This window comes from Cydia splendana, chromosome 12 (assembly GCF_910591565.1).
Source record: "Cydia splendana chromosome 12, ilCydSple1.2, whole genome shotgun sequence".
NCBI lineage: Eukaryota > Metazoa > Arthropoda > Insecta > Lepidoptera > Tortricidae > Cydia > Cydia splendana.
Window position 1 is genome coordinate 8,076,660 of NC_085971.1, and position 25,739 is coordinate 8,102,398.

Consider the following 25,739-nt stretch of genomic DNA (forward strand, 5'->3'; position numbering starts at 1 on the left):
ATGGGGCTATCAACACCCAATGTCCTTGAAATTGATGTTACTTAAGCAGTCTTTTAAGAAAATTACTAGAGTTAGACCAAGATAATTCTGCAACGATTTTGATAACACACGCAGTGCAAGTGTTATTTTAAACGTCAAAACTTCCATGAAATTATGACGTATAAATAACATTTGCACTAGTTGCATTCATTCACTAGTCAAGCCAACATGTAGATACAGGGTCAACCAAAAACGCGAGCGCAGCGAGCGCGAATTTTTTGTTGACAATATCGCAAGGCCGGGTGCCGATCTACTTATCCTGAAGGATAAGTAGTTGAGCACAGACTCCAACCAATGTCCATTGTATTAAAAAGCGAGATATTTCCTTGAGCGCTGGTGGCCTAGCGGTAAGAGCGTGTGACTTTCAATCCGAAGGTCGCAGGTACAAACCCCGGCTCGTACCAATGAGTTTTTCGGAACTTATAGGTATACGAAATATCATTTGATATTTACTATGTGCTTTTCGGTGAAGGAAAAATATCGTGAGGAAGCCGGCCTAGTCCCGATAAGGCCTAATAGTTTACTCTCTGGGTTCGAAGGTCAGTCTGATGGCAGTCGCATTCGTAAAAACTAGTGCCTACGCAAATTCTTGGGATTAGTTGTCAATTGGACTCAAGGCTCCCATGAGCCGTGGCAAAAATTCCGGGATTACGCGAGGAAGATGATGAGTTTTCTTATTATTCCTTTGCCCAGGCCCAGTAACATGCGACAGTGCTATCTCATTTACTCCGATACAATTAGACAGTGCGCGCGTTATAGGTATTAACAGCCTCTTAAGACTGCGTCGACCGTCTAGTGGCGCCCTCATTAGTGGAATTGTGCTTTATAATAAACCAATTAATTTCTGTACCTATACATGAATCAGTATATGTAAGTAGTGCTAGGTACATATTAATATTGTTGTCCTACTTATTCCCCAACTTTTGGTCTTTGTCACATAGTTTAGTTTCATAGTACGAAGTAACATTTCGTAAGTTTCGGCCCGGCCGAAAGGTTCGGCCGTTTTTTGGGCGAAACCGAAACTACAGCCGAAACATGATTTTTTGGCCGAAACTGGCCGAAACCGAAACCGAAACCGAACCTTCGGTCGGACACTAATATTTTGTTATCAGAAAGGCTCCGTTTCTGGTGAATGAATCTGATAGCTAAGGGAGTTGTTCAATATTTTTAAACAAGATGTGACTCGTACTAATAATACCTAATGAATTCCATTTGTCACCTCACGGCCTCGCAGATAGCAGTTTGAGCTTACCAAGTTTCTATCTTCAGGTCAGAAGAGAAATCTTATCAAGCGGTCGGCCCAGATGCACCAATGCGTGTAATTGGCCAAAGACACCACAATTAAACGTTTGACGCAACGTTTATTAGCCGAGAGGCGTACGGCAATTAGAGACACGAGGCCGCCATTGCTCTTACATAGTGAATAGCTCAGTAGGTTAACTTGACGTGAAAACAGCAGAGATTAAGATAAAATTAAATATTTGGGGACAGTCTTGCACAGATCAATCTAAGCAAAGCTTCTATTTTGGGCATATAGAAAATATATATACCCAAAGATAGTTATGTACATAGATAACATCCATAACTCAGGAACAAATAAAGACACAAATAAATGCCCTTATCGGAAATCGAACCCGGGACCTCCAGCTTCGTAGGGTCACTACTCACTACCGACTAGGTTTAGGAGGTCGTTAAAGAAATTAAATCTACAACAAGACACAAACAGATTAATATTATGATATATAGTGACAAAAGTTAGCAACTTTTCGGCACAGAATACTTGAGTCTGGCAGAAGGAAAAGGTTTTTCCTAACCCCTTTTTACTGCAATAATCTACATACCCACCTGTACACGTATCTTGAATAACAGGACATTGTCAAATCTTTAAATACCTATAACTTTTGAATGTCGTGTTCATAGGCACCATAGTTGACACTGTTATTGACTATTTTTAAACTTTATAGCACCGTGATAAGGTCTCCCAACGGTCAGTCAAGTGTGTTGCTGTTACTGATGTTGCCTGCACGTGTTGTGTTGCCTACGTGTGTACAATTTAATTTAACAACACTACACAACCCACTGTATGCTACAACCGTGCGTCGGCAGGTAATGAGAAGTCTAAGAGTATTAATTACCGCGTCACGGGGTCATTAAGTACCTCATTAACTGCCATAATGCCTGTGTAAACAATACGCTGCAGAGGGAACCACGCCACACTGCCTTCCATCCTAACCTCACCTCACCCTCCAAAACGCCACTGGCTCCTGTAAGCGCCACTTTACCATAAAGTGCACCTACCATGGCAATGTTAAATATCATAAACCGCTTTTGTCCGTTTTCGAAAGTGAAACTTGCTAAATGTACAATTACAGTCTACGGTTTGTCATTTGGACGATTATTGTAGCATTGTACGGAGTGATAATAATAGTGCTGTCGTTACTTTGATATGGAGCATGTGAAAAGGGGTCTTAGTATCTGTAAGGAAGAGACCAAGCGTATCACGACAGGAAATTAATGGTTAACGTATTCGCCAAAAATGTATATTTTAGGTTCGTTTTTAAATTATTGTTAAATTTAAACAGTCTAAACGGAAGGCAACTTGTACTGAATGATTGTGAAATAGGTATTGTCTTAATAATTAGTTGCACATATAGTTTATGCGACAGTAAGTGGCAGTTTGCATTGTTTGGCGCAGTCATCGTGCTGAATAGGCAGTGCATTAGCATGATGCAAATGCAGCCAGTTTAGTGTTAAACTACTGGCTTAAATAGGAACCATTCGCCCGCGCGTATATTAGGAACCAACATTTAACCCTTAAAATTGACGCAACGTTTATTAGCCGAGAGGCGTACGGCAATTAGAGACACGAGGCCGCCATTGCTCTTACATAGTGAATAGCTCAGTAGGTTAACTTGACGTGAAAACAGCAGAGATTAAGATAAAATTAAATATTTGGGGACAGTCTTGCACAGATCAATCTAAGCAAAGCTTCTATTTTGGGCATATAGAAAATATATATACCCAAAGATAGTTATGTACATAGATAACATCCATAACTCAGGAACAAATAAAGACACAAATAAATGCCCTTATCGAAAATCGAACCCGGGACCTCCAGCTTCGTAGGGTCACTACTCACTACCGACTAGGTTTAGGAGGTCGTTAAAGAAATTAAATCTACAACAAGACACAAACAGATTAATATTATGATATATAGTGACAAAAGTTAGCAACTTTTCGGCACAGAATACTTGAGTCTGGCAGAAGGAAAAGGTTTTTCCTAACCCCTTTTTACTGCAATAATCTACATACCCACCTGTACACGTATCTTGAATAACAGGACATTGTCAAATCTTTAAATACCTATAACTTTTGAATGTCGTGTTCATAGGCACCATAGTTGACACTGTTATTGACTATTTTTAAACTTTATAGCACCGTGATAAGGTCTCCCAACGGTCAGTCAAGTGTGTTGCTGTTACTGATGTTGCCTGCACGTGTTGTGTTGCCTACGTGTGTACAATTTAATTTAACAACACTACACAACCCACTGTATGCTACAACCGTGCGTCGGCAGGTAATGAGAAGTCTAAGAGTATTAATTACCGCGTCACGGGGTCATTAAGTACCTCATTAACTGCCATAATGCCTGTGTAAACAATACGCTGCAGAGGGAACCACGCCACACTGCCTTCCATCCTAACCTCACCTCACCCTCCAAAACGCCACTGGCTCCTGTAAGCGCCACTTTACCATAAAGTGCACCTACCATGGCAATGTTAAATATCATAAACCGCTTTTGTCCGTTTTCGAAAGTGAAACTTGCTAAATGTACAATTACAGTCTACGGTTTGTCATTTGGACGATTATTGTAGCATTGTACGGAGTGATAATAATAGTGCTGTCGTTACTTTGATATGGAGCATGTGAAAAGGGGTCTTAGTATCTGTAAGGAAGAGACCAAGCGTATCACGACAGGAAATTAATGGTTAACGTATTCGCCAAAAATGTATATTTTAGGTTCGTTTTTAAATTATTGTTAAATTTAAACAGTCTAAACGGAAGGCAACTTGTACTGAATGATTGTGAAATAGGTATTGTCTTAATAATTAGTTGCACATATAGTTTATGCGACAGTAAGTGGCAGTTTGCATTGTTTGGCGCAGTCATCGTGCTGAATAGGCAGTGCATTAGCATGATGCAAATGCAGCCAGTTTAGTGTTAAACTACTGGCTTAAATAGGAACCATTCGCCCGCGCGTATATTAGGAACCAACATTTAACCCTTAAAACTCTCCTATCGATGATTAGACTACCGAAACAAAAATAGTATGTAATTAATAAAGTTGAAAAAAATACGATTAAAATTTGGTGTTAACCTCTAATGTATGCCGTTCCGCCAATTGCTCATGCCAACTTGCAAACTATGTACCTACTCGTTAATGTGTCGCTAACGCACCAAAATCAATGTGTCGTTGTAGCATATTTGAGGCTAGACCCACAGTTCACAGGTCGAGATCGTCAGTTACCCGAAGTGCATACCACCGTATTCATCTAAAAGTCGTATGAACTTCTAAGGATTCCTATAGAGTTACGACTTTTTCAATTTGGCAGTATTGCATAAGATTGCGGCGTGGTCGTGCGCGAGAGCATCCCTAGGTAATTAATAGGTTCGTGAATACTTAGAGCGCCCTAGACTATGTATTTTGATAAAGGTGAGTTTGATTAACGGATTCTAATTTATGGTGTTTCTTATAGACACTTAAGCTCGAAGAATCCAGCATTCACAAATTAATAGAAAGGTCTCCTTTTGCTTCTTTAAAAAGGCAAAAGAAAGTTTCAGCATGAAAGCATATGGGCTGTCGGTTTAAATTAGGAGACCGTACTTACTTATTCAAAAATTGGTCAGCAAAATTGTTATCTAACTATTAAGGCGCTCCGCCTACTGAAGTACGTGGTTATTTTATCTTTAGTATTTATAAAATTTATTATATTTATATTATACTAGCTTTTGCCCGCGGCTTCGCACGCGCAGGAGAGTTTTTTTAATAATCTATGTACTTTAATGGTTTTAGGTATTTTGAATGTAAACAAACCGTTTAAGATGATAATTATTTTAAAAACGATGTTTGTGTACTGTTCAATTATTAGAAGGTATTTGTAATCTTATAATTTTGTAGCTCAAAAAATTTACTTTAAGGGATTGAATTCTCAAAAGTCTGGATCACGTGTGGCTTGTAAATCAGCGTGTATGTTACAACCGTCTATGCTATCTTCGTAATTAGCATTCCCCACCAGGGGCCATAGTTCACGTCGGCTACGTTATATTTTAATTTTGATCCCATTTTTGTTATTAGTGGCTCAAAATACTATGAAAACGATACCCATATTGATATTTTGAGATATCAACCCTATTGGGGACTTTTCCCCCTCTTAGGGGTTCAATTTTCAAAAAACCTGAAACACGTGTTTACTCATTTATCTTTAGGAATACTCCTGTGACATTTGGAATAAAATAGTCTAACTTATCTTGTTTCCCCATACAAACTTTGGACCCCCATTTCACTCCTTTAGGGGATGAATATTGAAAAATCCTTTCTTAGTGGACACCTAGACCTTATAAGGAATCTAGTTTGGACTTTCTAGTCCCAGCGGTTTGGGCTGTGCGTTGATTTAAGTCAGTCAGTCAGTCAGGTCTTTCACGTTTATATATTTATATATATTTAAGAGAAGGTATTTGTAATCTTATAATTTTGTAGCTCAAAAAATTTACTTTAAGGGATTGCATTCTCAAAAGTCTGGATCACGTGTGGCTGTAAATCAGCGTGTATGTTACAACCGTCTACGCTATCTTCGTAATTAGTATTCCCCACCAGGGGCCATAGTTCACGTCGGCTACGTTATATTTTAATTTTGATCCCATTTTTGTAATTTTTGTAATTAGCGTCCCACAAAACCATGGAAATGATACCCATATTTATATTTTGAAATTTCAACCCCATTGCATCCCCACCAGGGGATGATTGTTCACTTCGGCTACGTTAATATTTATTTTGATGCCATTTTTGTTATTAGCGTCTCAAAATACAATGAAAACGATACCTATATTGATATTTTGAGATATCAACCCTATTGGGGACTTTTTCCCCTCTTAGGGGTTCAATTTTCAAAAAACCTGAAACACGTGTTTACTCATTTATCTTTAGGAATATTCCTGTGAAATTTGGAATAAAATAGTCTAACTAATCCCACAAAACCATGGAAATGATACCCATATTGATATTTGGAAATTTCAACCCCATTGCACCCCCACCAGGGGATGAGTGTTCACTTCGGCTACGTTAATTTTAATTTTGATGCCATTTTTGTTATTAGCGTCTCAAAATACTATGAAAACGATACCCATATTGATATTTTGAGATATCAACCCTATTGGGGACTTTTCCCCCTCTTAGGGGTTCAATTTTCAAAAAGCCTGAAACACGTGTTTACTTATTTATCTTTAGGAATACTCCTGTGAAATTTGGAATAAAATAGTCTAACTAATCTTGTTTCCCCATACAAACTTTGGACCCCCATTTCACTCCTTTAGGGGATGAATTTTGAAAAATCCTTTCTTAGTGCACCCTTAGACCTTATAAGGAATCTAGTTGCCAAATTTGGACTTTCTAGTCCCAGCGGTTTGGGCTGTGCGTTGATTTAAGTCAGTCAGTCAGTCAGTCAGTCAGGTCTTTCACGTTTATATATTTAGATTAAAAAAATGCGTCTTAGAATAAACTACACACAAACACAGGTTACTTTTTAAATTCGCTGGACAAATGTTGGTCAGTTTGAGGAGTACAGCCTACAGTTAAATTTTTTGCTCCTGTTACAGGCCCCAGCCCCACCCGGTATTTTAAATCACTTAAGTAGAAAGTTTTATCGAGTGTGAGTGAAGTAAATACTTACTTCATTAAATATAATGCTGCAGAGAAAACATACAAATTATACGTAGGTACATAGTTATATCCTTTATAATCAAAGAGGTTAAACGTGGTAAGTAGATACGTGATTAAAACTATATTCATACTTAAATAATTTGAATTCAGCAAAGTTATTTCAACATCTTTGTAATTTAATTAATACACCCCTCCTTAGTAGCCGATAAAAAAATTGACAGAAGTATTCATATGTATTACAATGAAATATTTTAATTCAGAGAACTCGAATATTCTTTCATTTGTTGAGAGACTGTGGGAATCACAGATAGTAAAAAAAATATTATGTCCACTCCTTCACTATCAAAGTTACCCATCGTAAAAAAATTGCAATTGTTTCGTACACAAAAGGTTCTTTAAGGATTCCTTATTATTATTAAAACACAATCAAGTTTAATTAAAACTAAAGTTAAGTCGCAGTTCGAGGGTTACCTCTTCTTACAAAAAGAGCCTTTTCCGAAAGGATTGTGGAGTCAGTTAAGCTCTTTCGTAACGAAGAAATATTGAAGAGGTCATGAATAGAAAAGTCCGAGGGGGGCACTTGGGTTCGATACACTTCTCCAGTGTCCCTTTGCCAAATGAATAGAATCAAAGAAACGGGTTCTTAGGACAAAGGACCCTCATAATGAGGCCAGCATATTGTGCTAAGGACCCTTAAAATAAAGTCCGATCTTGCAATATGTTACTTTCAAAGAGTCTGCTTAAGCGTTACTTTGAGTGCTCGTTATTTGCTTAATTTAAGATCTGATAAAAGATTAGGGTTTAACGTCACATGGGAACGAAAACGAAGAATATTTATTTGTAATTATATTTTTTATCCTGATTACTTTAAAATACACATACCTACCTAGGTACCTACATTTATATTCGGCTTAATGATCACAAAAATGCTAGGACATTTTTATTAGGAGGAGAGTAATCATATAGGTAATTTCTCTAAGTTCTTTTAATTAGTTTTGTACGAGTGTTCTTTGTAATTTAAATTGCTTGCAAGTGTGTAAGATTCAGAATCGTGAGCTGTAAAGTATACTTATGAAATAAATAAACACAATGACAACAAGTAAGTTTAGTAAGTACTCTCGGGAGTTTCAATTAAAGCCCTTTACCTATACTGCTATTATGCTTGGTGAGGCAGTAATGCTGGCGTATGGCGTATGCGATTTATCAAATAGAAAAAAAAAGGTTTATAAAAAAGAGGTTTATCAAAGCTGTCTCTGCACTGACTTTGACAGAACAAAGTGTGAGGGTGCCACTATGCCACTATAGACGTCATATTTTTAGTTTATTTTCCAGTGGCACCCACATACTTTGTCACTGCATTTTAAGTCTTGGTCTGACTCTACCTACACCACATACTCAACGTACTTATTTAAAAGATAATTTCCAATGACCGAAATCGGCAAATTAGCACCCAATCTGTTCCCACCGCCGTCGGATCCACTCACGCGCATCCTGTTGGACTTCCTTATTGTATTAACTGCTCAATGCGATAACAATCCCGGCCCAATCTGGACTATTTAGCGCGCGCTCAATTAGGACGGATATGCGGGCCCCTGCTGGTGCCGGGCACGTAAAACGACGCTTGCGCATCTTATCGTGATATTACTGCATTTTCCTTTTACGCTTTCGCTAAAGATCGTGCATACTTTGGCTTGAAAGATGTTCAAGCACCATTTCCACGGCAACATTTCTGAGAAAAGCGAAACGAATAAGACGTTGCTGCCTATTTGGATGTAGGCAAAAGGAAATTATAGTTGTCTAAAATTAAAAATATATTATGAACGTAATGATATACACATACCTACATGGTACATTATGACATCTTAATTGATCTTGTGCTATTTGTAAATGTAAGGACAACTTTACTGATTCTCCTCTAATGTTTAGATGCACACTACTACTCTCTACTATCTAATATAAACTGAATGTTAAATACTTACCACCTATTTAAAAAAATACTATACCTAGTGTTACTCGGGAAAGAGATGGTGGTTAACTGCTGGCGAGCAACATTTTAGTTGCCCAGTAGAGCGCACTGATTCTCGGTTCTATTAGTGACAAGACTCAACAATGATTTATTTTGTAACTACTTATTATTTTTGCTGCCATTTATGCTGTTTATTTCAAATGGTTATTATTTCTATGGAAATCTAAATTAATCAGTTAAGGGAAAATCAGGCAAAATCGGGAGTTTCTGTTTTTCAGATGAAAGAACTATTGGGATGTAGTATTGAAACTATAATATTTATTTATTATTGATGCAGACAGAAAGTTCTAGAAATAAATCATTCACACGTGCAGACTCACGTGTGGATGTTCTATTTCTAAATCAGATTCTCTTTACATATAGAAATATTGAGATATAAATTGATTCAGGAATTTGTAAGACTTTATGTTTGTGAAGTTACACGTGATGCCATTCACGTGTCACGACACATGGACTTGATTCATGAAAAATTCCAAAATATAAAATTTAAAACCGTACTTTTCATATTTATAGCAATTTTCAGTAACCAAAGGGAAGCTGGAATTTTCCGTGACGAAGTAGGTAAATAGGTATACCCTGTTGCGCAAATAGCTCGGTCAGTCATAAATATATCTCACAGTCAAATCTATAAGGTAATTTGTGATGATTTTGTACGTCATTTATTATGCAAGGAATATAAAGTTTCAGGCTGAATCGATTATTACGCGCGGCAGCTGCAATTCAAGATCTGACTCTCAAAGTGGACACACTGGGGACCAAAGCCAGGCGCTCTGTATTCATTATTATAAATCAAATATGGAAGGCGACTTGTCTGTGCTCAATATGCACGTAACTTTGCGTTATCTATAAAATTAGCATCGCAAGTGCTGTACTCCACATCGAACAATCTGGGTGCTTAATAGCCCTGTAACGTTCTCAAATGTATAATTAAGTATTCATTTGGACATATTGGGATCACTGGAAAAGTTCCATTGCATCGCGTGTCGTTCTGTCGTCATCGGGGTGTTTACGCATTGCTTCGATGTTCACTTATTCATTTATTACGTTCAATGATCCTCTTCGCGTATAAATGGTTATTTAACAGGTAGGTCCTTTGGATTGAACCTTTCTAGACGAGATACAGTCACGAGCTAGATGTTACATTTGGGGAGATGGTTTCCGTAGCTTCCGTTAGTGTAGAAAACTAGCGTAGGTAGGTAGTAGGAATTAAAAGAAAGTGTAAGTACCTACGTACAGTCGACGTAAAGATATGTTTAAACTTTTGCACTTTACCCCTTTCTAATAAGGCGAAAAATATTAACATTATCTTTTACGTAGACTGTACGAAAAAAAGATCCGGCAACGACTGTTTTTTTCCTTCCAAAGTACAGCCCAGTTATAATTTTTCATACAAATATAAAGTAGGTATAGGAATAACAGAGAATTCGATCATGCCCTTACGTTTTTCAGTAGGTACTGAAGTTAGTAAAAACAGGACGCTTATTTACGTTTATTGTACTCTAGGTGTCTGCAGACGCCGTTAAAAATAAGCATAAACATTTTAGGTTTATAAACGTACCTGGAGTATTCTAATTAAGACTGATTTAAAATCGAAAAAACCGAGAAAACCATTTAAATAGGATTCGTTTAGAGTAGTAGTTGTTTGGACGGAACGCTTCCCAGCATTTTTATTAAAATTTCCCTAATATAGCAGCAAGTAAACAAGTAGCTACTTACCTGAGAGTGTAAAGTCGACGTCTCAGGTATTACCTATTTAAGCGGTAAGCAATCAGCGAAGTCTGCGCGCATGCCGCCGCTAATGAAAATCCGCGGCACGGGCGACCACGACCTCACCTCGTTGTCTATCCTCGGTTTTACCTCCTTAAAGACGATTCTCATTTTGTTGTTGATGTCATTAGGCATCTCACGCGCACCAAAAGTGCGAGCAAGATGCCTTCTGACACGGATTCCTTTCACCTACACTTATTATCATGAGCAGCAGAACAAGATCAAAATTTTATGAAATAATTATTAAATTAGGAACGGCCTCCTTGTAACCCTGTTCAAAGCATATTATTACTAAGTACCGAGCTTTCGGGATTTGAGTATTGAGCTCTGTAATAAAAACTATTTAAGTGCACAATGAAAGGTACTGAGAGGTTTATTTTTGCTTTTTGTTAAATATATTTATTTTCTCTAGACTCAAAGTATCGATTGTTGACCTATTTTAGTCCCATGTGTGAACAAATATGTTGTTGGTTTTATAGCCTAAATTTGTAAAAACGCATTAAGTTGAATCATTGCCTTTTCATATTGCATTAAGGATTTTTCTACTCATCAGGTTTGTGTATTATAATTTGAATGATTGGTAAGTGAACCTGCAGGACAAAATCCATATATATACATATAAACATAGAAAAATCTTAACTGAGTACCAATTTAATTTTGACGGTCTCGTCAAATCGGCATGGCTCTGTGGCGTATTTCTTGGCGATTTGATTAATTTTTAAGGTAGCCTATCTATCTATTCAAGACAATAATATAATTGACATTTGTTATTAACAAACGTATTCATCCTAATTGAAGAGTATGAAAAACAACTGTATAATGCGTCAATGTTGCCAAGGCAAAAGTGGATTTATAATAATTACGGTCTAGTCTCAGCGGATACTTAGTTAAGAAGCGATTAAAATAATAATCGTTGGTTAACTCAGTAATGAGGCAACATCTTCCTGGTTAGTAAGTGCCTTTAATGAATAGGTGTCGCTGTGGTTGACTAGTGTTGCGACTTGACACGACAGAACTTGGACAATTTCTATTGTTAGTGAATTAATATTCTCGTTTATTTACAAATCTGTTTAACCGATTTTATGATGTCTGCAACTAATTTGTCACATACAGGGTGATTCAGGAGACGTGAGCAGGACTAACACTGCGCATTTCGTAAATTGTAAGCAACTGTTTCGTATCAGTATTAGTGAGGTTAACGTTAATTTTCTAATCGTGTTGAAAAAAAAATGTTTTTCATTTATTTCCGACTTGCATGGCACTAATAGCTACCGATATTGTGTGTCAAATTGAATGTCATCACTGTCATCACGGACTGGTTACTTTTGAAAACTCGTATCTCACTCAAGTTTGATAGTTTATTTTCTTCGTAATCAAAATACTGTCATTACGGTTAAAGAGGTTTTATGTTTATTAATTAGGTCTTGTAGGGTGACCATGATTGTAGAGAATTAAATTGGCCCTCACAAAAAGTAAAAAAATAGGAAAAAGTGTGGTTGATTCACCTAAATACGACGGTGATCGATCAATTATCAGTTACTGAGTGTGCAGGATTAATCCTGCTCACGTCTCATGAATCACCCTGTATACATCAATGGTGGAGATATGTTTTAATTAATAGAGGAAGCTGTGTAAAGTATTGCAAGTATTGTGATTTGGTACTTATTAATTTTTAGCACGACGGAAAATAGACATTTTATATGGCAGTTTATTTTATTTATTTATTTTATTATTTATGAATTAATATCGCAGTTTATGGTTTATTATCAAAACGGATTGATTGATTTTCTTGAGGTTGTAGATATATAAATAAGTAGTGAACAACTTTTGAGCAAGCCAAGAAGGTACCTAGGTACTTAAAATTTAATTCTTTCAGCAGAACCTGCTATAAATGTGAACAAAAGATTGCGCATTCATAATTTAAAGTGAGTAAGATCTAGCAAAACTTTATGAATTTTTTGGGGGATCGAGTCATCAGTAAAGTTTTATTTTCAGGAATCAGATTGCTTAGTTAATTAAAATCTAAATTGTTATTTAACTATGGTTTTGGTTAAATAAATACCCCATATTTAATTCTAACATTACAAAAAAACAACGTATAACTAGGGATACAAATAGGGATTATATAACTGCCGTATTCGAACTTCAAGATATTCACAAGAGACGACACGTACTATATCCATTCTAGATAAGTTATAGTTTAGATATCAACTAGTTCTCTTTTGCAGCGCAATTCGGGCAACCAATGTCACTTTTACGTTAGATAGAGATATCTATTAGATGTGAATTGGATCTCTAAGTCGTATCCTGTGGAAATCGTTCAACAGTATCTCCAGAATCGCACAAATGTCAAAATTGACAGGTTAGATCTTAAAAATATCGTTATCGTATCTTGGTGATGTCTAATAGATGTCTATTTCAAAATCCGAATCGGGCCCTAAGTGAGTGAGTGGTGATAAACTTTCTATCCTTCTTTGATCATCCACAAAGATAGGGATGGATAGTTGTATATCCCCCATACAAAGCTAAAGCCAAAAGTAAATTGAACTAAAGACCTGTTTACGCCGTTTAGAGCGTGAACGAATGATGCTTATAATTTTTTGCTACTTGGTGTATTTTAAATTTTTACAATAATTTACAAAATTTAAAATAACGGTTGAGGCTCAACACTAGTGCTGTTTTTATTCCATCACTATCCTAGGTTTTTTTTGTAAAATGTGCAAATTCTTTTTCATCAACATTTCTTGGTGATAATACAGATACAAGTACAGTCACCTGCAATAATATGTTACTCTTCGGAGGCCGAAAAATATCTGACACGAGCTTATGTGTAGAGCCATAAGAGCGTGTCACATATTTTTGCGGTTTCGAAGAGTAACATATTATTGCAGGTGACTGTACCTAGTTAGGAACATGTTGAACTTATTTGCGGCGTGACTACTCTACTATATTTATACTAGGTACTATAGGCACTTGTCCCACAAAGAGCGAGTAAGCGATTAACTATCGGCGATTTTCTCGCCCAAGAAACGAACAAAATATTAGGATCCTGTGTTAGTAAAAGAGACACATAGATTGTTTCACCGGATGGTCTTATCGGAAGATCAGCGCTGGAAGTCGCCAGCAACATGCTGAGGTGAGACCATTTCGTGGCACTTTCTCTTCTTTATGTTTCTCTGTTTAGTATAAGTTTTTATTTTGTGTTTGTGCTTACGAATAAAATTATTTCTATTCTATTCTATATTAATAGTTCATCGCTGGCTGTTCACACTGCCGGCGAGAACACTCGCTCTACTAGTTTGTCGCCGCGATAAGATAAAACTAGCTCAGCGGTACTCGCTCGGCGATGCTCGCTTCGTAGTTAGAACACGAGCTGCGAGACCAATCAGTCTGCGTGTTCGGCTACGCTGCACCGCCCGAGCGAGTGACGCGAGTAATAGCCCGTCGCACTCGAACACTCGCCTATAGCCGAGCGACAAAACTATTGGAGCTAACACTCGCTTCTCGCCGCTCGCCCACTCGTTTCTAGTTTATCGTTCTACTCGCTTATCGCTCATCGTCGGCGGTGGGACAAGTGCCTAATACATATGTTTTGTAAGAATACATTTGTTTGACACAAGAATACGTTGTTTTAATGAAGAAACACAATTATTCAATTGCCCTAATCAAAATAATAATAATAAAACTTGTGCCTGGAACCATATTCACGACACCTGTCATAGCAATCCTCTTTCCATCAGATGCGCCGTACGCTTGTTTGTCACCATCGTGTAGTGAGATTTTTTATCATCAATTAAGTACAGTTAGCAGCGCAAATGAGCCAACGACTAAGTAATTCGCACTTAGCGAAACGAGGAACTGATGTCGTCGCGTCACAAATCAATTTTGCAAATTGAAACATGACTCCGTGCACAATGGACGATCTTAGGATTCCGTGCAATGTAGAGTGAATGAGTAATTTGCCTTTAATTAGCAGAAAGTTTTCTCTACACTAGGTTGAGCATAGATAAACATTCGTAGGCTGACTGCCAAAATGGCCAGAGATCGAGCTTAATGGCGAAGTTAAAAAAGAGGAGGTGGTTTATGTCCAGAAGGGCACTAGAATAGCTTTACTGTCATGGTGAAAATTCTTGGTAAAACAAGCTCACAATGTTGTAGGTTAAATATATGTCAGTCTCTGAATGCAGTTCCTGATTTTTAAAAAGTCGATCGATATATAAAATCGGGGGGGGGGGGGGGGGGGTTATCATGTGGAGCTGTTTTTGAATCAATGTCCCCTACTTTAATTATCTCTATGAAAATCAAGAACCCGCACTATGAAACCGTCTCGCCCTTGCCCACTTTTTTCCTTCCCTCATTGGCGTGGTGAGTGAACTTCTAATTGGCACCGAGTGTCATTGGCTACGCCGCAGTCACGACCGCTGCTATCTTCTAAACAGGCTTTATCATGTGAACCTATGCGTTTTATTAAATGGTTACCGTGGCTAGTTGGTTAAAGTGCGTTTATTTCCGTGAGACCAATGGCCGATTGTAGTATGCTGTGACAGCATAGTATATGTAAATTTTAATTTTTACCATTGGTGTAACGGACGATTTAATGAAAAATGTAGGTATCTCCAAATTCTCCAACGGATTGATTGCTTAGTTGCGTTTTCTGTAAAAGGTTAGTGGTAGGCACCTACCTACATAAGCAAATTAAATTTTGGTAGATCTTATGTATTATTATTTAAGTACTCTCTCTCTCGTATTATTCGTAGAATTTTGATGGGAAACGTTTTAAAATGTTTGATTTTCGCTTATTCCTCAGTACTGAGCCGACAATGAGACATTTATATCATAATATTCATAATACTTACTACTTAATTGCACGTGAATAAATACTTATTACGAATCTTAATTCGGTCATGTCATGTCCCTGTTCAAATCACGCATTATGTCCCACAGCTACCTACTTTATCCACAGATTACTAACGTTGTAATGAGGCTAGTTGATTTCCTTCTATTTAGTCACGAAAAACTGGTATCCTGTTAACTAGTACTTGTTAAGTAAGTGAAATCAACATTAAATTGAATAATTGGAACAAGGTTACAAGTGTTATGTCTAAGTAGACAAGACAAGTGTAGTGGACATTCCCAAAATTTCCCAGTGTAAGTTCCCTTCCTAGACTTAGGTAAATAGGAAAGGATATGGTGTGTGATAGGGAGGGATATTGTGCGAATTCGTTCACATACATAGACAAGAAGTAGATGTAAGTATTAGTGATATACGTATGTACATACTTACATACGTATGTAGTTAAATTGGGATCAAATTTTCGCCATGCGTAAAATGAAAACGTTTTAAATAAGTATCGAATATAAATGCCAAATCAAAAAAGGGTTAAGTAAGGAGGTATATTTATCTATATGTAAGGACGTTTTTAGGTTCTATATTAAATACATTTCTAAAGTTTCGAACTAAACTTGTTTCGGCACTTAATCGTGTCTAAATGTGCAACAAGCCACGCTTTACCGTTTCTGCCGGTTCGTTAGCGCTTTGTTTCTATTTACTCACGACAAAATGGCGTCCTGTAAATTGCCATATTTTAGTAAAATTGACACTTGGCCATTACCGGCGGAGCAACGCCCTCGAACCATCCGGATCTAATTACCAGTGTCATTAACATTGCGGAGACGGCACGTCCGCCTAGGAAATGGAATCGAATCATTAGTAGTTTGATTACAAAAAAGGCTTAATAGAAATATAATAACGTTGGACGGAGAAGAAATTGTAAAAAGATTGTAGAGCGATCCAATAATTGGTGGTTATTTGTCGATACGGTTTGGAGCGCGTAATGGGAGGGTCGACGTGACCGCGTGCGCCCGCGCCGCGCCGCGGCCATTACGATTAACAGAATTCGCGGATCGATCCGTATTGTTGCGTTTTGGTTTTGATGTGAACCATTATCGATTAGGATCAATCAAAGATAGTGAGTAGGTAATGGAAGATTTATCGAATAATTTCTATGCTAGGAAGACCTTTGTGGGGTCTAAGACGAGGGACGAGAGAAAAGAAATAGACAACGAGTATTTCCGGAAAACGTATTTTTGGAAATTGTCGTTTTAAGAGTAAGACTTAATTATTTGTAATAAAATGAACGCTTAATAAGTATCAAGTTTTAAGCGAGTTTTAAACTCGAATAACTTATTAGGTATTTATTAAGTAAGGAAACTGATGTGTGGAGTGATCACTATTTATTTAGTTTACTTAAGGCTCTGTCACACAGGCGCGTTTTCCGGGCGGGGCGTGAGCGGGGCGCCCCGCTTTTACATATAAAACGCTCACGCCGCGCTCACGCCCCGCCCGTAAAACGCGCCTGTGTGACGGAACCTTTACTTCTCTATGGTATAGCTACGTCTTCTCTGTGGTCTACCTACTGCTTATACTTCCTTGCGATTTAAGTAAGTATACCTACCTATATGAGGATTCGCTGCACGTTTATGCAAATTGGCCATTGATGTCTTAGCTATCTAATTAGGCACTCCTCTTTATTTTAGGAGTCTGAAATTTCACACACAATAGTATTACTGCAATGTTCTGCCGCCAGAGTGCAGCACTAATTTGTTTAGTAAACCATAGAGTAACTTATACATACCCACTACGCCTTAAACAGTTTTTTGACAAGTTTTTTCTATGACATCGATGCATCAAGGCGGTTTGTTAACAGGTGGCCTGCCGCGAAACGCGAAAATCGAAATTTCGTTATCTGCCTCTCTATCGATCAAATAAGCAAGAGTGATAGAGAGGCAGAAACCGAACTTTTGATTGTCGTGTTTCACGGTAGGCCATGTGATTGAGTTAGTGACGCCCTCTACGCAGAGTTTTGCGTAATATTCCCTATTTACTTACCTACCTTAATCTATTCCTATGTGTGTGGTGGTCAAACCTTGGTCGTGCCACTCGTGCCATATATGTAGAGCAGAAAAAATCGTTCTCGGGAAAGAGCAAAAAGTTGACTCATAATTTGGTCAGTAGGTATCCTTATCATTCACATACGAGAAGTTAATTATGGACTGAAATAGATGCACTGTATGTAGCCTAGGCTATATTTTGCTGGTATGGGTTGCAATCCGTTGGGAAAGGGATACGATTGTGTCAGCCCTAAAGACAGACTTTACTTCGTCTGCGTCTAAAGTATAATCTAATAGGATCTAACCTTATAGGATCACTCGTGCTTCTGTCTGTCCGTCCGTACACATATGTAAATTAGTGACCCAAAGACGGTCATGTAACGTAAATAAATAAATTATAAGTCTAAGTATAAGTATAAAGTAAGTACTTATCTAAATAGGTGCCTAACTTTGTTGCTTCTCAACTTTTTTCTGGCTGATAAGATACTTACTACTAAATGCTGTCGCGTTTTGTTCATTATCTACGTCAGAACTTAGAGAACAGGTATTCTGTAAGGTTTCATATATTAATGTAACTTTAGGGCTCTTATTCAGTTAATTAGGTACCTATGTAGGTAATAATATGCTCTCCACGACGACTGGCCTTATGTATCTTCGATGGATACCATCCTCGTTTTTCACATTCCTATTTTTTCAGTTTACTTTAGGTTTACATCGTGATCGTTGACCAAGTTCTAATTCGTCGAATGTCACCAGCTTCTATTTTTAAATTAAACAACACTAACCTAGATTACCTACCCACAGTACTTTGCGGTACTTCGTGTAACCCATTGCCATCGAATTGATTCTATCCTTGATCTGCCTAATTGCCTACAGCCATGATATTGGTTTAATGCAAAAAAACCTCCATTGTGGGCTAACAAAACGCGCTGTTTTCTGGCAAGCACGTCCTATATATATTGTGAGTTAACAATGAAATAATTAGGTAGTTCAGTAACGGAATATTTTTTCACCGAGATTAGCCTTATTTCTTTGTGTGCTTGTAATTTAATATTTTTTTTGTAATGAACACTCGAAGCGGTGAGTGGGAGACTGAAAAAAAAAAACCTCATTGTTCGTAGAAGAGAAAAAGGTTCAATTGTGATATCGCTTACATGCCCTTTAGTTTTTGTGAATTAGTCGGAGTCAGTGAGACGTGTAATTTACAGGTACCTACCTACTTACAGACGTGTATTTCGATTTATCGATTCAGCTTACGTCTGGTACAGTCAACATCAAAAGTACCTATCTGCCATCCTGACATTTTTTTTCTCTCGCGCAGGCAGCTTTCTCGCGCAAAGGATTGCCATCGCTATATGTAACTTACAGCGCGGGAATGCTGCCTGTGCGATGGGCACCTTGCCGAGGGGCCTAGGCTTTGAAGGTAGGTTTTAGGGATTTTTATTTTTTTTGTTAGGTTCAGTGTTAGTTACTTATTTTTAGTGTCCGACCGAAACATGTTTTTTTGCCGAAACCGAAACCGAAACCGAATGTTCGGCTTTGGCTCTAGTTTTGGCCGAAACCGAAACCGAAACTTTTGTAGACTTGTTAAAATCGCTGAAAAAATGTCATAAAACCGCTTTTACACACATATTATGGGGCTGTCAACACCCAATGTCCTTGTAATTGATGTTACTTAAGCAGTTTTTTTAGAAAATTACTAGAGTTAGACCAACATAATTCTGCAACGATTTTGATAACACATGCAGTGCAAGTGTTACTTTAAACGTCAAAACTTCCATGAAATTCTGACGTATAAATAACATTTGCACTAGTAGCCCTGCGTATGCTATCAAAATCATTGCAGAATTTTCTTGGTCTAACTCTATTCATTCACCAGTCAAGCTAAGATACAGGGTCAACCAAAAAACCAACCAAAAACGCGAGCGCAGCGAGCGCGAAATTTTTTGTTAACAATATCGCAAGGCCGGGTACCGATCTTCACCTGAGGGGCTACCGCGAAAACCGAAATTCGCAAATTGCGGGGATCTTTCTCTTTTACTCCAATGAAGGCGTAATTAGAGTGACAGAGAAAAATGCCCGCAATTTGCAAACTTCGATTTTCGCGGTTATAGCCCTGGGCCTAAAAGTCCGAAGTGCCCCAGTGAGGCGAACTTTCATGCGAAGTCAAAGCCGTGCTTCAGGCTTCAGGATAAGTAGTTAAGCACAGACTCCAACCAATGTCCATTGTATTAAAAAGCGAGACCGCAGGCCGAGCATGGCGCAGCGAGACCAAAGGCTAAGCTGAAGTAGAGGACATGTGGAACACAAACCAATGGTAAATTGAGGTAAAAAGTGAGGCTAAGGTCGAGCATTCGTATGAAAAACTGTACTGGGGACACTTTTAAGGGTTTTTTCTTCGTTTTAATCAATAGTCAGCTGTTCAGCTTCGCAAAATATTAACTATTGAGAAAATCAACTTTGCGGCCCTAGTTGAGCGTAGCCTTTAGCCTCGCTTAAAATTTGCCATTAGAGGTAGATAGAAAAATGAGTGAATAAGAGCGAAAAAGACATCGTTCGACTCGTGCCGAGCTGATACTCGACCAACGGCTACGTGCGACAGTGCTATCTCATTCACTCCGATACAATTAGACAGTGTGCGCGTTATAGGTATTGACAGCCTCTTAAGACTGCGTCGACCGTCCAGTGGCGCTCTCATTAGTGGAATTGTGTTTTATAATAAACCAATTAATTTCTGTACCTATACATGAATCAGTATATGTAGGTATGTATTAATATTGTTGTCCTACTTATTCCCCAACTTTTGGTCTTTGTCCGAAGTACCATTTCGTAAGTTTCGGCCCGGCCGAAAGGTTCGGCCGTTTTTTGGCCGAAACCGAAACTACAGCCGAAACATGATTTTTTGGCCGAAACTGGCCGAAACCGAAACCGAAACCGAACCTTCGGTCGGACACTACAGTTATTTTACTTTATGAGGTACTTAAGTATTAAGTTTGTATTATTTACGTTAAATAAACACTGCCTTTTATTTTCCAGATATGTCCTCTGCAGTTCGCGTTCTAAAATATCTGTCACATTCTAATTGTTCTAAATACCTATTTACAGGTACCTACATATCTTTGTATAGGTAACTACATATTACAGAAAAGTTCTCCGGCCCATAAAGCCCCAGGTATGACCCTCCTGCCCCGGGCACGGGGCAATATGAGCAATCTGTACTTTATTTAATGCCTCTGGTCCAAAGAAATGGTAGACTGAGCTAATTATTTTGTATTTTAAGTGAAGTCAGTGGATTATTCTAATGAATGATTATCCAAGTAATGGTGTAGTTTAATCTATTCTCACGTTATCACGGCATATGCTTAAGGGGCCCGTATTTTCCCGGTTTCCCCTATGTAATAGGTACTCAGACTACTTATAATTTGTTTAAAGATAAAACAATAGCTAATTAGGTTAGCCTGTTAATAGCCTTTTTCGAAATGATGTGGAAGGTCACGTAGCCGTCTCTCGTTGAAACGAAAACATTAGGCAGGCTGAATACTCGTTTTATCAGTACCGTCTTTACCATAAGGGCACGCGGGGCCCGTGCCCAGGGCCCCCATCCTCAGGGGGCCCGAAGGACAGACAGTAACAGTATATATGATTACTCATAATAAATAGAAGATCAGAGTAGAAAAATGTTACTTTAATTCGCTTTCTTTATTTTCTAAAAGGGCCCCAAATTCTTATGTACCCAAGGGCCCCAGCATAGTATAAGACGGCCCTGCGTTCTATAGGCTTCCCAAGTAGCATTGCAAGCTGTATATAAGCTGTATTAAAGTTTATTTGTATACTATAAGCTGTACAGTTAGGCTGTATAAGCGCTTATACAGCCCTTATAAGTAAAAAAAGGGCCCAAATTATACAGCCTTTGGCGTTATTAGAGCTGTAGAGTAGCTGTATAAGAAATACATAAGCTGCATTACAGCTATATTTCGGTGTAACAGGAAACCTTAACACTACAGATAATCTCTTATAAGTACGATATAAGAATATAAGTTTTAAATGAGTTATAAGAAAGAATTACAAGAGAATAATAATCATTTAAGAAACTAAAATGTCTTAATCTTGTTCATTCGTAATATAGTAATGGCGACAATAAAGTGTTATAGTGGATGGTAAAAGTAAAAGTAAATATTATACAGGACTTGAATGGAATATTACATTATTGGTAAATGCGGATTATTATTTATTGTGAACCTGTGTATCTTTTCTGGCAAAATATTTACGCGCCTGCAAAATAACAAAGAGAAACCATAAGGAAAATGTCAAAAATCGGTAAAGTTACTGTTTGTTTTTAAGGTTAGAGTATCAAAAATATTTATAAATATTAATTCTAAGGCTAAACAATTTATTTTAGCTGGTAATCATAACACGGCGTTAGTCTGCTAAATATTTGCAAGTATTTCTTTAATTATATTTACAAATACGTTTTTTTTTTATTGTAAAATGGCGACAATTTTTAAACAGCCTACAGGATAGTTAATCTTAGTAGCTGTGCTGTGTAATAAATGGAGTGTCTTTTACAGCTTTTGTAATTAAAACAGCTTTATAATAGAATATTTGTATTAGTTTGGCTGTATTTCGGTTCTCCGTACATAAGTTATAATGCTCTTTAGAGATCCGTATAACAAATAAAAAACCTGTACTGTAACTGTCATATATTCCTTTAGTTTTATAATACACTTATTTTCAGAAATCATTACACTACTATACTTATACGAGTGTAAAATTACGCCAAAAGATTGTTATAAGCGACTCTATTAGTAATACAGAAAAAAGCTGTACTATAGCTGCCATTTATTCATTTGGTTTTATAATACCCTTACAGACAGAAGTTATACAACTACTATTCTTATAGGAGAGTAAGATTACGCCATAAGAAATAGCTTTAAAACGGGGTTGACAGATACATTTGTACAGCTACAAGTGCCAAGTGGTACTACAATACAGCCTGTATACAGCTTTTACGATAAAATTACCTTGTAGTGTTTCACAACACTTAATGTTTTAAAATGGAGTTGACAGATACTTTTGTACAGCTAAAAGTGCCAAGTGTTACTACAATACAGCCTGTATACAGCTTTTACGATAGAATTAGCTTGTAGTCTCTCACAACACTTTTAGTTTTGTAGTAGATTTTTTATATTCTGATAAAGCACCCCATGCTTCCGCAGAATCCTTTATAATGGTTTTATACATCTTGAGCTGTATAATGTCTGTAAAGTACCTTTTATACAGCTTAAATCTTTTCTGACACTCTTATACGTCCCTTAAATCACTCTAAGTTCTTAATTGGCTACTATATTGATGTTGCCGACACTTCCATGCTACTTGGGTTATCAACTCTAATATCAAAAAATATATTACGTACGTATTTGTTATTTACAATTCGTTTTCCGTTGAAGGAAAATATCGTGTAGAAACGTATTTTATCCCAAAAGGGTTAGATTATCCTCTCAGGTTGTTATTATTTCGTAAAAATTTAGTGACTGCGCAAATTTTTGGGATTACGTTGCCGAGCGGACTCCAGGGACAACCTAGTACCTTAATATCGAGAAGGTATCATTCAAATATTATTGCATTTTAAGTTGAACGATAATTTCCAAGACATAATACCTACTATTAACCTGTACGCTTCATATTGGTTATTTTCGACAATCTGTGACTTTTTGACAGAAGACATAACAATATTTCCCATACCAATTATTAATTACCTACCTAAGTCAAATTGAATATCTGTGACTAAATTTTACTTAATCTGCGGAAAGAGACTTCCAGGTTGCAATTATGTCAGAAATGGCATTGAGATTTTGGGCGACCAACCCTACGAATTTTACTAAAACCTTTCTCTCGTTTAGTTTCCCTTTTAAATCAACTTGTTTTTTCTTTCTATCAGAAAGATGGTACTTCGAAATGTATATGTTGTAAAAAATCATACAGCATGTGCATTAATAATACTACGATTATTATAAATATGCGAAAAATAACAATATTCTTCGATTTGTAGGAGATACATGCTTAAGATTTAAGCAAATATCAGCAGGTAGATCCTCAGCAGCGTGCCGTTGCGATCGTCACAGGAACTTACATTAAAAATTGCACAAAAAACCTGTTTGTTTTAAGAATAGCTCTCAATGCATACAACTAGCAATCTGTTAACATCTCTACAATGTTGACAGTGTTATAAAAGGCAGGCTTATAATGCAGTACCTCCCACGACGCCGGCGGGGATTGTCTCACCTCATCGAGACTTGCGGATGGAGAAACAATACCGGTCTTTGTTTTAAACTGCCAGGTACACGCCCCGCACAATGCGGTCCAGCAAAAACTAACTAATACTCTATTTCAATTACTCTGCTCACCTGCTCAGTATAATACCTCCACTTTCCAACTTAGCTGGATACTTTCTTAAAACGGGCTTCCTTTTGTTTATTTAACATACTTTCTTATAATAAATCACGTGCAATTTATTGTTTCCAAAAACAAAAGAAACCAACTCAGATAAATAAAGGAACCAAGGAAAAACAAAAATAACAAAACATAATTCAATAATATAAATATTGCATTTATTTCAACGAATTCTGCAAATATAATAACTGTAGAATAATTATAATAATACTATCAGTTTACAAGACTCTCAATCTTTCTCTTGGCGCTCTATTCGTCATAAACAATACCAAAGAATGCTTTCACTGGCTGGCACTGGGCTTTGTTTCAATAACCAAAGGCTGAATAACAGTAAATGCAGATCGCGCATAGTTACATTAAAATTAAATTATACATATTAAAATAAAATTATTGGAAGTCGTATTGGAGGCATGTTCATCAAATACCTCTCCAGGTATACAAACAAGCGCATGCGTTCAGCACGCATTTATCTACACAATGAAACAAAAAGTCGTAGATAATAAAACTAAGAAACAAAAATAAATACAAACATAACTAAAAATTAAATGAAAATAATAACAAAAATGCGATATGCAAATAAAAATGAAGCCAAAATAACACGTGTGACATTGTATATAGCTGTATTGTGTTTGTGCCGAGAAGTGAACATTTGCATTTGAAAGGTCTATGGAGACGTATCAAGACGCTATGCCGCGGGAGGCGCGACTTTCCACAGAGTAAATAGAACCATAATGGCAACACCCGCGGCGCGTGCGCCGCGCGTTGCTGCGCTACGCGCCGCCATTTCAATTTCAACTAAATATTTGCATATCGCCTAACTCCCCAATTTCGACCCACTCTTATGTAAATGTGTCAGGAGAATAGCAAAAACTGCAGCCGGCAAGACCCCACAAGCGACCAAGGATCTCATTATTATGTAAAATTCGACAAACTTCTGTAGTGTTATGTCTGTATATATTTTTGTCCTTAGAGGCCCGCGCCGTCAGACGTTAGCCTCGATCGATATTCGAAGTAACTAAACAATAAGATACGGTTATATCACAAGTTCTTAAGATGCCTCTACAAAACAAACACAAATATATTTATATATCTAAACAGATATATCTATCGCAATACATATCTCGAGCGGCGTCAGAAACAATTGTACAGCGCACTATTATTACATCTAATAGTATACTTTTACACGATCAACTTATATACAGTGGAGGTCCTAAGAAAATAATTTACAGACACTTGAATCCTAAAAGGCACCTTATTTAAATAGTAATATAGACTTCAGGCTTCGCTATGACTTTACAAAATAACTAAAACGTTTTAAATTCTCTAAAATATATAAATTTGGTTTTCATTAAAATCCTACAACAATCGACAAGTCTCTAATACCTAATAGGAGTTTTAAATATGAACAACTAGGAAGAATAATATTATGCAACAGATTACTAGTCTACACGCCACGGAGTGTTGGTTTTTCAATGAGCAAATCAGAAGTCGAACATCGGGAGCAAAATGAAAATAAGAGACAATAGACATTGACGTACAATTTCCGAGAAAGTCTTTTGATTGGCGTCATTTAAATCATTGATTATTCATGTGGAGCGAAATGCATGTGCGCCAGATCGGTCCCATTTG

General features: G+C 37.2%; 1 protein-coding gene across 4 annotated transcripts in view; it reads right to left on the reverse strand.

Annotated features, from left to right (window-relative positions):
• LOC134795411 (zinc finger homeobox protein 3) overlaps positions 1-25,739 on the reverse strand; it is a 140,484-nt gene that overhangs the window by 63,601 nt on the left and 51,144 nt on the right. The window lies entirely within an intron of this gene.